This window comes from Megachile rotundata, chromosome 9 (assembly GCF_050947335.1).
Source record: "Megachile rotundata isolate GNS110a chromosome 9, iyMegRotu1, whole genome shotgun sequence".
Classification (NCBI taxonomy): domain Eukaryota; kingdom Metazoa; phylum Arthropoda; class Insecta; order Hymenoptera; family Megachilidae; genus Megachile; species Megachile rotundata.
In genome coordinates, this window is record NC_134991.1 from 13,868,058 (window position 1) to 13,882,565 (window position 14,508).

At 37.2% G+C, this 14,508-nt stretch overlaps 1 protein-coding gene across 5 annotated transcripts in view; it reads left to right on the plus strand.

The window, feature by feature from the left end:
* stum (mechanosensory transduction mediator stumble) overlaps positions 1 to 14,508 on the plus strand; it is a 39,681-nt gene that overhangs the window by 15,096 nt on the left and 10,077 nt on the right. The window lies entirely within an intron of this gene.

A 14,508-nucleotide genomic window follows, 5' to 3' on the forward strand; every position in this document is an offset into this window, starting at 1 on the left:
ACGTAATTTTTGTTTTTCACTAGTCTCACGTATCGTGCAAATTTTACAATCGCACGAAATCATATTTGCAGCTGCACCGGGCAGATGTTAATCTAGAAAGATACACAGCGCACGAGAACTATTTATGCCGTCGGAAATGACAATAAATTGCCGTGGATCCGATCCGTGCGCTCGTATTAAAGGACACACGGTGTATATAGCCGACCACGTGGTCTGATATAGGGACAAAGCGAACGCGACGGATTGGAAAATCGAATTATAAGCGGTGGCTCACGACACGAAAACGAGGCATCATTCTCAATTAAACGAATCGCTTTCGTGATGAGTCGCGTCCTGCAGCGAAAAAGAATTGCCCGTCACTTCCGGCGGGAAAGTTATGAATCCCTGAAACGTTCCTTCGTGAAATCGTTTCGCTGACCGAGCATTTTGTCTTTGGTTATCAATTTTCATATTACGAGTTTCGTGATTAACACACCAGAACTGAAGTTCGAGTCATCCTTATAAATCAAGGCGTTTCATGTTTCACTGAGAAATGAGTGAAATTTAACCGACAATTAAATAAATTTTATTTATGCATCACACTTTCTTATTATAGTTACAATTAGCTGTGAAACATTATTTAAAAATTAAATACATGAACGCAAAATAAGATGTAGAAATTGTAACTAAAAAATGATCACATATTAACTTAAATGTAATGAACAGACAGACTCACCTAACCTAAAATTTACGACAAAAATAATTAAATTAAAGATTTAATTCATTCTAAAATTCCCACAATATTTTTAAAGTTAAATGTTGAGAACATTTCGACTAATTAAAAGTTTCGAATAATTCCTAATCTGAAAATAGCAGTTGTACTTTGTCTTCCATTATAAAAGCTTGCAACGCTCCGCCATTTTGAGTACCGAGTTTCCATTTTGTTGTTCATCTTTCTTTAATATCATGTAAATATTTCATGAATGTATAGAGATACGTTTAAATATTCGTTCTCGTGTATTTTTAAACCCAAGGAAAACATTCTTAAAGTTATCTACCCTTTTGAGGTCTTCAGGGTGGTTATCCTCCTTAAGGCAGTGTATCGCAACGAGGATCGCGAACTATATTAAACCCCACAGTTATTCACCGTTGAGTGTTTTAGTACGTGGTTACCCTTATACACCCTTGTTTAGGTACACTTAAGGGTGAATTAATTGTTTCATGCAAATTCTCAGGTTTGTTGAAATACGATAGGTGGAATGGATTTGAGTAATAATTTCAGTTTATAGTTTAATTATTTAGCTCTGTGTTTAAACACGGTGGTCGTGATTGCATATATAATTTGAACGAGTGTTTTATTTCATTCCAATTTAATTTGTGTCACGGTGTAACTTGCTTGTAATTACAGTCGCTGTTTTAATTAGAAACGTTTCCTAAGAGAAGGTTCTACATTAATTGGAGAATACGGGAGAAATGTTTGTTGTCTAAATTGGAGAACGGTTTTGATTGTATTATTTGCAAAAGTTTAAGGAGATGAATTACTGGAATTGAATTGGTTAACGAATTTATTGTCTTATGGGTTCAGTGCACTCTAGTTTTCAAATTGTAAAATTGTTTTATTGTTAAAATGTTGAGGTGCGTGTTTAGGTTGTTGAATTGTTAAATTGGTAAGTTGTTACGTTGTTATATGTGTAGTGAAATAGTTCAATTATCGATCAGTCTAATGGTTAAATAGTTATATTGTATAATAATCAAATTGTTAAAATGATAAGTTGGCAAATGGTCAAATTGTCAAATAGTCACATTGTACAATAATCAAATTGTACAATAGTCAAATTATCAAACAGACAAATGGTCAAATAGTCAAACCGTCAAAGTTAAATTATCAAATAGTCACATTGTACAACAATCAAATTCTAAAATAGTCAACTAGTCAACTAGTCAACTAGTCAACTAGTCAACTAGTCAACTAGTCAAATAGTCAAATAGTCAACTAGTCAACTAATCAACTAGTCAAACAGTCAATTAGTCAACTAGTCAACTCTTCAGATCCTCAGATCTTCAAATCCATAATTCCTCAAATTATCAAATCCATCCTTAAATCGTTAAATCTTCAAATCCCTAAATCCTCAAATTGTCAAACCCATAAATCCCTAAATCGTCAATTCTCCAAATCCTTAAATCCCCAAATCCTCAAATCCCTAAATCCACAAACCTCTAAATCCACAAATTAGTTCACATTTTCCCGAATCCACATATCCCCGAATCCACACATCCCTAATTCCACATTTCCTAATTCCACATATCTCTAATTCCACATATCGCTAATTCCACATATCCCCGAATCCACACATCTCTAATTCGACATATCCCTAATTCCACATATCTCTAATTCCACATATCCCCGAATCTACATATCCCTAATTCCACATATCCTCGAATCCACAAAGCCCCAAATCCACAACCCCCTAAATTCATAAATCACTAAATCCATAAATCCCTAAATCCACAAATCCCTAAATCCACAAATCCCTAAATCCACTAACTCCTAAATTCATAAATCTCTAAATCCACAAATCCCTAAATCCACAAATCCCTAAATCCACAAATCCCTAAATCCACAAATCCCTAAATCCACAAATCCCTAAATCCACAAATCCCTAAATCCACAAATCCCTAAATCCACAAATCTCTAAATCCACAATTCTCTAAATCCCCAAATCCCTAAATCCCCAAATCACCAAATCCTCAACTTCTCAAATCCCCTAATCGTCAAACTAGTAAAATCTCCAAATTCCCAAACTTCCATCCCTACAACTTCCCATCTTTCAAACCCACAAATCACAAATTCTAAAATCTCCCAATCCATCCCTCAAAATCCAAAATTGAAGCTCTCGAACTTCGATCACAATCAAACCCTTCGCAGTCATTTCGTGTCACGTGCACGCGCGCTGTCACTATCACGATCGGTAATTAAACTCGATGTTGATGCCTTTATCTGGCGGTCGATCCTATTACACGATCGTCGCGCAAAAAACAGTCTGTCGAACGAGGCAAATAAAAAGAGAAAAGAGGAATCATGGTTCAGAGGCGTGGACGCGTACGGTCTATCCGCTTCACGGTTGCGTTTTTTCTTTCCTCTTTCCCTCTCAGCCTTGTTTGAAGCAACGCTTGAAAGAATTAGCGACGTCCGTATAATGAGGCGATTCGAAATTCTGATTTATAATTCCCTTGGGCCAAGCCTCGCCGATGTAAATCTCCATGGGATCGATAAACCCAACCCGGTTCCATCGACCACCGGGCAACGGGTGGTGCTTTATATGTAACAGGGGTGAAGGAACTCTGTGGATCTTACGATGGGCCAAGTTTTATACACAACCCTGTCATACTTGTGGCTACTGACACGAAGTACGATGTAGAGGAAATCTTGTCATAAAAATTTTACGATGGTTGCCACATAAATATTACAATAAAACGGTCATAAATATTGCTATAAAATATTGTAACAAAACGGTAACGAAAATATTGTAAGAAAATTTGGTGTCCTTTGTTTTTGTAATTTTGAGTACTTTGTTCTTTTTTTGTGAATAGATTTATTTTATTAAAATGTTACAACGAAGAAGTAATAAAAATATTGTAATAAAATTGTGAAGGATTATAAGAAAATTTTGTGTGGAGTGGTTTTGCCTATTTTGTCCTATTTTTGTAAATAGATTATTAGAGATAAGGGGTAAGTTGAAAATATGTTCGAGATATTTGTAAAATGTGGCTGCTATATTTTTGATCTAATCTTAGTGTGTACTAACTTGTACAACATCTTTTGCACTTTCTAAAGTGCTCTATAAATAAGGAGATAAGATTAGTTACGTTTGGGTGAGGTTGTAGAATATTTGGTACTTAGGGTTATCGATTGTTAAGAAACGTTTTTACTTTTTTGATAAAAGAAAATATTTCTTGATAGGAAAAAATATTTTTACTTTAACTTGCTGTGAAATAATATGTATGTTAAATTAATATAAACTTCTTCTGAATTAATAATAAAAAATATTCTTGCTCAAAAAAATATTCTTGTTTCAAATAAATATTGTGTTTTAAATTGGTATTAAAATATTCGTGTCGCTTTTGATACGAGAAAATATTCGTGCAGTTTTAAATTGCCTCCAAGTTTAATTTCACCATTACCGTGTCGAATTTATCACTAACACGGGAGGTAAAATTTCAAGTTTAGTTAATTTAAGTACTAGACCGAAATCGTGTTATTAATAAGAGCGTTTCTTAATTAAATCATGTTATCAATAAGAGCGATCCTCAATTAAATCGTGTTATCAACAAGACTTTCTCAATTAAATCGACCTTTTATTAATAAATTAAGCAATTGAAATTCGTAGGCAGCCGTGACAACCAAGGGGCATATTATCACAATAAAAGTTGTTTCAAATGACGTGAAATATACAGGGAGATTAAATCACACCATCTACACTGTATAGAATTAAGAATGTAAAGGTGATCCGATTATATGGAACGGTGTAAGGTTGAAAATGTACAGGGTGATTCAACGACGAACTCCACGTTCAAAATTTAAGGACTTCCAAAATTATAAAACTATGAATACTAAAATTCGGGTGCATATCAAATTTCTATAAATTATCACGTACCTGAAATAATATCTTAAAATCATAACTTCTATCTTAAATAATATATGTATATACAAAACAGCTCCAGTTTATCTAGATATCTAGTTTCGGATGTTCGGTCCTTATTGAATTACAGTCTGTATAGGGTGCCCCACAACTAGTATCCCTGAAATGGGGGGTAGCTGACAGCTTCGGACAACGCGTAGTAATCCAACGCGTAATAACCCAGCGTGCGGATATCCAACGTGTAGTAATCCAGCGCGTGGATATTCAACGCGTTGTAATCCAACGCGCAGTAATGCAACGCGTGGTAATTCTACGCGTAGGAATCTAACGCGTGGTAATCTAACGCGTAGTTAATCAACGCGTAGTAATCCAACGCGTAATAATCAGCGCGTGGTAATTCTACGCGTAGCAATGCAATGTATGGTAGTCCAACGCATGGTAATCCAACGCGTAGTAATCCAACGCGTAGTAACCCAACGTGCGGATATCCAACGTATAGTAATCCAGCGCGTGGATATTCAACGCGTAGTAATCCAACGCGCAGTAATGCAACGGGTGATAATTCTACGCGTAGGAATCTAACGCGTGGTAATCTAACGCGTGGTAATCTAACGCGTAATAATCCAGCGCGTGGTAATTCTACGCGTAGCAATGCAACGTGTGGTAATCCAACGCATAGTAATCCAACGCGTAGTAATCCAACGCGTAGTAACCCAACGTGCGGATATCCAACGTATAGTAATCCAGCGCGTGGATATTCAACGCGTAGTAATCCAACGCGCAGTAATGCAACGCGTGGTAATTCTACGCGTAGGAATCTAACGCGTGGTAATCTAACGCGTAGTTAATCAACGCGTAGTAATCCAGCGCGTGGTAATTCTACGCGTAGCAATGCAACGTGTGGTAATCCAACGCATAGTAATCCAACGCGTAGTAATCCGACGCGTAGTAACCCAACGTGCGGATATCCAACGTGTAGTAATCCAGCGCGTGGATATTCAACGCGTAGTAATCCAACGCGCAGTAATGCAACGCGTGGTAATTCTACGCGTAGGAATCTAACGCGTGGTAATCTAACGCGTAGTTAATCAACGCGTAGTAATCCAACGCGTAATAATCCAGCGCGTGGTAATCTAACGCGGACCAATCAGAGCGCGAGGATTACGCGCGCTCAGCCGCTAGGCTCGAAGCTGTCGCTCTCGCGCCTGCGCGTAATCTCGCGCTCTGATTGGTCCGCGTTTTTCCTTAATAATTCAAAAACGAAGCTGCGCACCCCATTTTTGCAAAGGGAAATCTTATTCAGAATCACGTCAGCTACCATTTTGGGGACCTACACTAATTATGAGACACCCTGTACAGCCGTTTCCAGTTACAGTTGCAGTTATAGGCACCGGAATATTTCATCCCTCTTTGTATTTAATATTTGCATGCATAATGCTAATAACAGGCATAATCTGTAGCGTACCTAATGCCGACGAGTTTCCAGGTAACAAATACGTATGTACGCCGTTCCAGCATGTTCTGCTGCAAGCTTTCTGCGTTACCCGATTCGGAAGTGACGTTCATCGAACGCTATTGTTAGAGCAATTAATCATTTTCGTGACTTTACCGCGTATCGATACGCGACCGGTTATTAACGTAATTACGATGAGATTAAATGACTTTTTTACGCGGTACGGGTCATAACTGCTTCGTGAGATTTTATTACGTACTGCCACGTTAAACAGTGACTCTGAGAACCGCAATAGCGTGACGATGCTGTATAACGAATGCTGAAATGTCTTTATAAACATGATTGTACAAACAGGAATTTTTATTGCTGCGTGATTTTTAATTGAGGGCGATCGAAGGTGAGGGTTGTTTGGTAGGTTTGAGGGAGGAGGGGTGTTGAACTTGAAGAGGGGATTAGGTTCTTCTTAGATTTGTTGAAGATATGAGAATTTGGGGGAATTTAGAAATTTAGAATATTGAAATTTGTAAATTTAATAATTCGAAAGTTTGAGAGCATATAAACTTTCAAATTAAAAAACACAAGGGTCTAAAAATTAAATTTCCAACGCACCGCCGCAAAGAAAACATAACATTCTCTTATCCGAACAGTAAAATTCATAATTAGCAATTCTAATAGAAACATTCTTCATAGCTTAATACACGATTAAAAAAAAAAGTGAATTAACATTGATTGATCGCCTAAGAATTCCTTCTCAATTCTCCACAAAAATCTCAATCGATGCCAACATAAATTATGTTTTATTATAATATTTACTTATGAAGAATGTTATTTTTCTATTAGAGTTTCTAGTTATAAATATTGAACGCAAGATAAATTGCAAATTAGAAATCTCTGTTGCAATCGAATGCTGTGCACGTATGTTCAATAATACAATATTAATAATATTGTGCAGCAGTGAATTTGTTGAACATATTACATTTGAATAACTTTCAAATTCCGCAAGCATTATTCGCTTTTTATTGCTCACTCAACCAGCGTTTTAAGAGTAATATCAGCAAATTAATTTCATGAACATTTTTATTGTCTCTATCTTGATCGTAATAATGTTAATGAGCGAAATACAAGATTCTTGAAAAATTCATTTCTGCTGCGGTTCTTTTTAGATTTTAGTGATGTGTACAAGTCAAACTTTCAAATTCTGAAATTTTGAAATTCACAAATTTTTGAAACCCATTGAATCTTCAAATCTTTAAGTTCCCAGATTTACAGATTCCTAAATTCGCAAATTTTCAAATATACAAACTGTCAAGTCTTCGTATTTTTAAATTGCCAAACTCTTAAGTTTTTAAATTGTCAATTCTCCAATTTCTGAAATTTCCAAACTCTCAAGTCTCCAAATTCTCAAATTCCCAATCTCTCAACTTCCAAAATTCTTAAATTCCCAAACTCTCAAATTCCCAATCTCTCAAGTTTCCAAATATTCAACTCCCCAATTTCTCAAATCTCCAATCTCTCAAGTTTTCAAATTCTCAAATCCCCAAATTCTCAAATCCCCAAACTCTCAAATCTCCAATCTCTCAGTTCCCAAATTTCTCAAATCCCCAATCTCCCAATTCCCCAAATTCTCAAATCCCCAATCTCTCAATTCCCCAAATTCTCAAATCCCCAATCGCTCAATTCCCCAAATTCTCAAATCCCCAAACTCTCAAATTTCCAATCTCTCAACTCCCCAATCTCTCAATTCCCCAAATTCTCAAATCCCCAACCTCTCACCTCCCCAACCTCTCCCATCCCCAACTTCTCCATCCCCCAAAATAATCCAAAACAATCCACAATGTCTCCTCCTCAAAAAAATACATTCTAAAATAAATCCCAAAATTCCAAAACCTAAAGGGAAGAAAGTCAATTATCACGACTGGTTGTCCAAATAATCCGATGTAGACGCAACGTTGTCTATAGGTGGTCTGAAAATAATCTTCGCCAAATGTGCAACTCGCACACAATCGTCTCGAACAGCCCCATACACGGGTCGAGCAAATATTATCACGTCTATTATTAGTGGATCGTTTCACGTTGGCGAACGGGATTCCTCTAAAAACACGGTTACACGTGCACGCCATTTCCGGCCTGTTGAGCGTAAACGCTACCTATCGCTTCTCTTTCGTCTTGCATATTCCATCAACTTCTATATCGTTGTTTTCCCAGTTTTTGCGTTATTATTTAGATACATCGATGGCCGCGTTTCTTTATGCAGTTACTGTTGCATTAAGCTTCATTCTCAAGTTTCCAAACTCTCAAATTTCCAATCTCTCAATTCCCTGAATTCTCAAATCCCCAAATTCTCAAATCCCTAATCTCTCAATTTCCTAAATTCTCAATTCTCAAAATTCTCAATTCCCCAAATTCTCAAATCCCCAATCTCTCAATTCCCCAAACTCTCAAATCCCCAATCTCTCAATTCCCCAAATTCTCAAATCCCGAATTTCTCAACTCCCTAAATTCTTAAATCTCCAATTTCTCAAATCCCCAATCTCTCAATTCCCTAAATTCTCAATTTCCTAAATTCTCAAATCCCCAATTTCTCAAATCCCCAATTTCTCAATTCCCCAAACTCTCAAATCCCCAATCTCTCAATTCCCCAATCCCTCAATTCCCCAAATTCTCGAATCCCCAAATTCTCAAATCCCCAATCTCTCAATTCCCCAAATTCTCAAATCCCCAATCTCTCAACTCCCCAAATTCTCAAATCCCCAATTTCTCAAATCCTCAATCTCTCAATTCCCTAAATTCTCAAATCCCCAATCTCATATTATTTTTACTTAAACCATGCAACAATTTTACAAGAAACATGTTCACTTAAATATAGTAATATTGAAAATAGCGAATTAAAAATAAAGTTATACTTCGTTGACCTCGTCAATAAAATTAACCGTCAACCTACAATTTTTTCATCAACTGCGTCATTCACGGCTAATTACCGCTCTATTACAAAGCTAGAAACTTGTTAGGCATACTTTGCATTCACCCTGATTGCGCAGATAGCGATCGCGACTCAAAATTCAATCGCGGTGGTAATGTCACGTTTGTCACATTCGAATTATGGCGTGCGTCACGAGACATTAAAGCAAAGGGTTAAACAGGTACTTCTGAGGAACAAGACATTGCAAAGAATCACACGATGTCGGTAAAAATCTGAACTGTTTTAGGGCACCATATTTTTCAGACAATATTAACCGTAGTTAACCCTCACGCTGTAAACTTGTCCCCAAAAATTAGAATTTTTTCCAAACTACCTGAAGAACCAAACCGTTCAGCCTTCCTCCCTCTATCTTCTATTTCCTCCCTCTACAGCTTACGTTCGATAGGTAGAACCACCCCATAACCAAAAAATTGTTCACTTCACACATACCAAAATGTAAAAATACCAGAAACGATTCAACATTCGACCAAGTCACTTTAAACCTGTTAAAAACCTCTTGCCGAATAAATTCAATCAGCACCTTACCTATATCCTTCATTTTTCAAGCTATCTTATACACCAACGAGTTCACCCGACACATTAGCTGCAACTATCGTGCCTTCAAGAATAATCGAGAGGAGCACGATACAACACTTGTACTAAATAAATGACAGATGGAACACTTATTATTCTTCGTCTCGATTTCTACAAAAACACCTCATTAATTTCTCCAACTGAAAACAAGAAATGCATCATTTTGACATCCTCCATAAACCCAGCGTTAAATCCCATAATCTCCAACTCATTGGCAATACAAGAGTCTACAGAGTCCACTGGCAATGTCCGAACAAATAATACCTACAACCTAAACCAAAATCCAAAAATACTCGCTCCAACCCGTCCAGAAATAAAAAGATCAATAAAGCGTTCGACCGGAACAATTGATCCGATAAGCACTCATCTCCAAATAAATGAAACGGTGAACGAAGTAAAAACTTCCGGCAATCGAGAAGAGCACACAGGAATTCCATAACACAGCACTAGAATATCCAAGATACAGATGGATCTCGAAGCGAGTCGTTTGACGAACCATTAACGTGGCCGGTCATCTGCATAATGTCAGATCGTGGTGGATAGTCGTGTGACGAGGGTTAGTCGAACCGAAAATCGACGTGAAACAGGTATGTGCGGTGTCCCGCGAGTGGTCAGCATCGCGTGCGGCCAAGGTCGTACCTCGCCACCCCTTTGTATTTCACCGGGCTGACTTCGCGTTTCTTCGCCCACATAATTTCACCGTCCGTTATTCGATGAATGTGTCGTTGCTTTTCTCCCCGTTTTGCTTTTTGGAACTTTTGGGACCGTTTAATAGGAAGGTGAAGGATTGCGTGACGAAGGGTGCAAGCGTGAACTAGCCCTTCGTGTTTGGCCCACTTTCGCGCGACATTGACGTCAAACGCTTATTACGATACCGTTAACCTGCACTTCTTATTTACCTCCTAGTTTAACTGGAGTTCTTTTCAAAACAAATTCATGGGAATTTAAGTTTGTGGGAAATGATGGGGCTCATGTTTTTTTGGATCTCATGGGAAATTGTTAGGTTAGGGGGAGGGTTTAAGGAGTCATCTCTTTGGGATTAGCTGGGTTTAAGACTGTTTCAACCCTCACTTTGGATTAAGTTAGGTTAGGTTGGGAAATAGTTAGATTAGAAGGGATGGGGTTAACGAGTCAACTCCTCGGGATTAGCTGGGTTAAAGACTGTTTCAACCCTCACTTTGGATTAAGTTAGGTTAGGTTGGGAAATAGTTAGATTAGAAGGGATGGGGTTAACGAGTCAACTCCTCGGGATTAGCTGGATTAAAGACTGTTTCAACCTTCACTTTGGATTAGGTTAGGTTAAGTTGGGAAGTAGTTAGATTAGAAGGGATGTCATCTCTTTGGGATTAGCTTGGTTTAAGACTGCTTCAACCCTCACTTTGGATTAAGTTAGGTTAGGCTGAGAAATAGTTAGATTAGAAGGGATGGGATTAACGAGTCATCTCTTTGGGATTAGCTTGGTTTAAGACTACTTCAACCCTCACTTTCGATTAAGTTAGGTTAGGCTGAGAAATAGTTAAATTAGAAGGGATGGGGTTAACGAGTCATCTCTTTGCGATTAGCTTGGTTTAAGACTGTTTCAACCTTCACTTTGTATTAAGTTAGGTTAGGTTCTCTATTCATCTGTTCTTTACCTATGCTTCTAGTCTGGCTCGTGTCCTTTCGATGTTGTTCATAGAAAATTAGGTTAGGTTAGTAGGAGGGATGGGTTAACGAGTGAACTCTTTGGGATTGACTTGATCTAAATTCTGTTTCAATCCTTCACTCTGGAGTAAGTTAAGTTACAGTCTATATTCACTTGTTCCTCTTTGTCCGTGCTCTCATTAAGTCTCATGTTTCCTCCTCGTTTCCTTATACTTTATTCTGAGCAATTTATTTTCTACGAAATTTTTATTTGTTGACGTGTATACTCGTCATTAATTGATTCTAGATACGCGTCCCTTGAAGGAGGTTTTAAAGTAACGACGAAGTTAAATGTGCCATGATGGGGGATTATTGTAATGGCAGAAGTTTGGATGGAAGATTGTGGAAGTTGGAATTAATGCTGTACTGATGGCTTTTATATGTAGATTAGGGTTTTAATGATATATGGGATTATTATACGGTGACGTACAAAACTAACGTGAATGGGCTTAATTACCGACGAACGTTCATTAGAAACTTCAGTATTTCTTTACAATTTTAATTTGAATCTAAAGAAAATCAATGAATGCTCCTCTAAAAGAGAATTACTTTATTGGGGTAAAAAGAATTATTCCAAAAAATGTATATTTTTACCTAAAAGGTACAAAGGCTTTTGTTGCAGGAATAAAAATAATCGCAGCCTGAAATCTGTAAAGAAACACACTCTCCGTAATTGTAACAAATTGTAACAAATTCGACGTTTATACAGCAATTAATCAAAACAAATCTTGACACAAATATTCAAGGACAACCCTTCGAGTCACTGAAAATAGCAGTATAAAAAATCGAAACGATATTTGCCTCTCATATTTTCGAGACAAAGCAGGGTTGCGATAACACGATGATAAGAGCGTCACGGTATCCGCAACGTGACGTAGAGGAATTGCGAGTCCGGAATATATTTATAATTACGGAAGATTAAGGGGATGAATTGTATTGCGACGCTAAAGACTTTTTTGACACCCTATGAATAATTTCGGGTAATCGTAGAACTTGTATTTGCTTTCATGTTCAAATTTAATATTTGATTTGTATTCGATTTGATTTAAGGGCAGACATTTTGAGAGGGGTGATTTTTTTGGAAATCGACAATTTTTAGAGAAATGAATTTTTCTGAAACAGAAGATTTTTTTGGAAATTGGAAGTTTTGAGAGAAATGATTATTTCGAAAATTGGAAATTGAAGGAAAGGTGATTTCTTGAAAAGTTGGAAATTTGACAAGAATCAATTTTTTCCAAAATTGGAAATTTGACAAGAAACAATTTTTTCCAAAAATCGGAAATTTCACAAGAAGCAATTCTTTTCCAAAATCAGAAAATTCACAAGAAACAATTTTTCCAAAATGCAAATTTCGAAAGAAGTTAAATGAAAAGTGGGTATCCGGAACCGCAGAGTCATCGATTATTTCTTCAAATTTGCAATGCGATTAGGTTTTAGCGGTTGTTTATGTTAATTTACTCCGGCGGTCACGTAACCTGAAATTAAACACGACACGTGGTAATTTTGTTGCTCTCTCTTCATTACCTTCCTCAATCAGTTTTATTAGCTTATTAGTTTCTTTATTATGATTGAAATTCGTTAATGGTTCTTGTGTAATTACTGTTTTTAAGTAGGGGTGGTTTCAGGGTTAAATATTTATGAAAGTATCAAAAAAAAATTAGCAAATGTCCTCTGACAAATGATTAAATTATTTTCTTCAAACTTGTAAGAAATTTCAGAAACGAATTTCGTACAGAATTGTTGCGATAAATAAATTTTTATTGAAATAAATTTGAAATTAATTCTGAGGGTGTTAAATATTTATGAAAGTATCAAATAAATTAGCAAATTTCCTCTGACAAATGATTATTTCTTTCAAACAAGTAAAAAATTTCAGAAACTGAAATAAACATATAAAAACCTGCAAATAAAAGTTAAATTTTAATTAAATATAATTCGAGCCTTTCCCCTATCAATCTTTCCACAAGCCTCTTTCATTTCTCATTCAACTGTGATTACTTTGCTAACGATGCCATAATACAACTGATCTACCTGAACAAATAACATAATTAACTCTCGACTAAGAGAAAGTGTATCATTTATGTTCGAGCAATTTCTACAAACATCGAAGCGTATGACTCTCTGCTTCTTGACGGAAATAATAGCTGTGAGGTACAAAAACCAGTCAGGAAGCTAGGAAATGACTGAGACATTGTTTTATAACATATCGTTCTAAATTATACTTTAGAGAGCTTTGTATTTATAAGATTAGAAACACGAAACTTGTTCTTCGTGCTGGGGTTGTTTCACCATTTACGACGAAAGGGGTCGTCTCGATAATATTGTAATAATAATTGTGTAAAACTTCAGGTTGTTTCAAAATTTGGAGACGTAGTAATTTGGAGATTTGGAAATTTGGAGATGTGGGAATTGGGGGATGTGGGAATTGGGGGATTTGGGAATTTGGGAATGTGAGAATTTGGGGACGTAGAAATTTGAGAATGTAGGAATTTGGGGACGTGGGAATTTGGGGGCGTGGGAATTCGGGGACGTGGGAATTTGGGGATGTGGGAATTTGGGGGCGTGGGAATTTGGGGGCGTGGGAATTTGGGGGCGTGGGAATTTGGGGATGTGAGAATTTGGGGGCGTGGGAATTTGGGGGCGTGGGAATTTGGGGGCGTGGGAATTTGGGGACGTGGGAATTTGGGGGCGTGGGAATTTGGGGACGTAGAAATTTGGGAATGTGGGAATTTGGGAATGTGGGAATTTGGGGGCGTGGGAATTTGGGAATGTGGGAATTTGAGGATGTGGGAATTTGAGGATGTGGGAATTTGGGGGCGTGGAAATTTAGGGATGTGGGAATTTGGGAATGTGGGAATTTGGGGGCGTAGGAAATTGGGGGCGTGGGAATTTGGGGACGTGGGAATTTGGGGATGTGAGAATTTGGGGACGTGGGAATTTGGGGACGTAGAAATTTGGGAATGTGGGAATTTGGGGACGTAGAAATTTGGGAACGTGGGAATTTGGGGGCGTGGAAATTTGGGAGCGTGAGAATTTGAAAATATAGTAATTTAGAAATGTGGAAATTAGCAACTTTAGTAATTTGGAAATATGTATAGAAACTTGAAGACACGGCAATAGAAATTTGAAAATACGTAAATTTGCATTATCTCCCAACATCCAACACTCCAACCAACAAAAATAAAATATTCCTTCAAAAG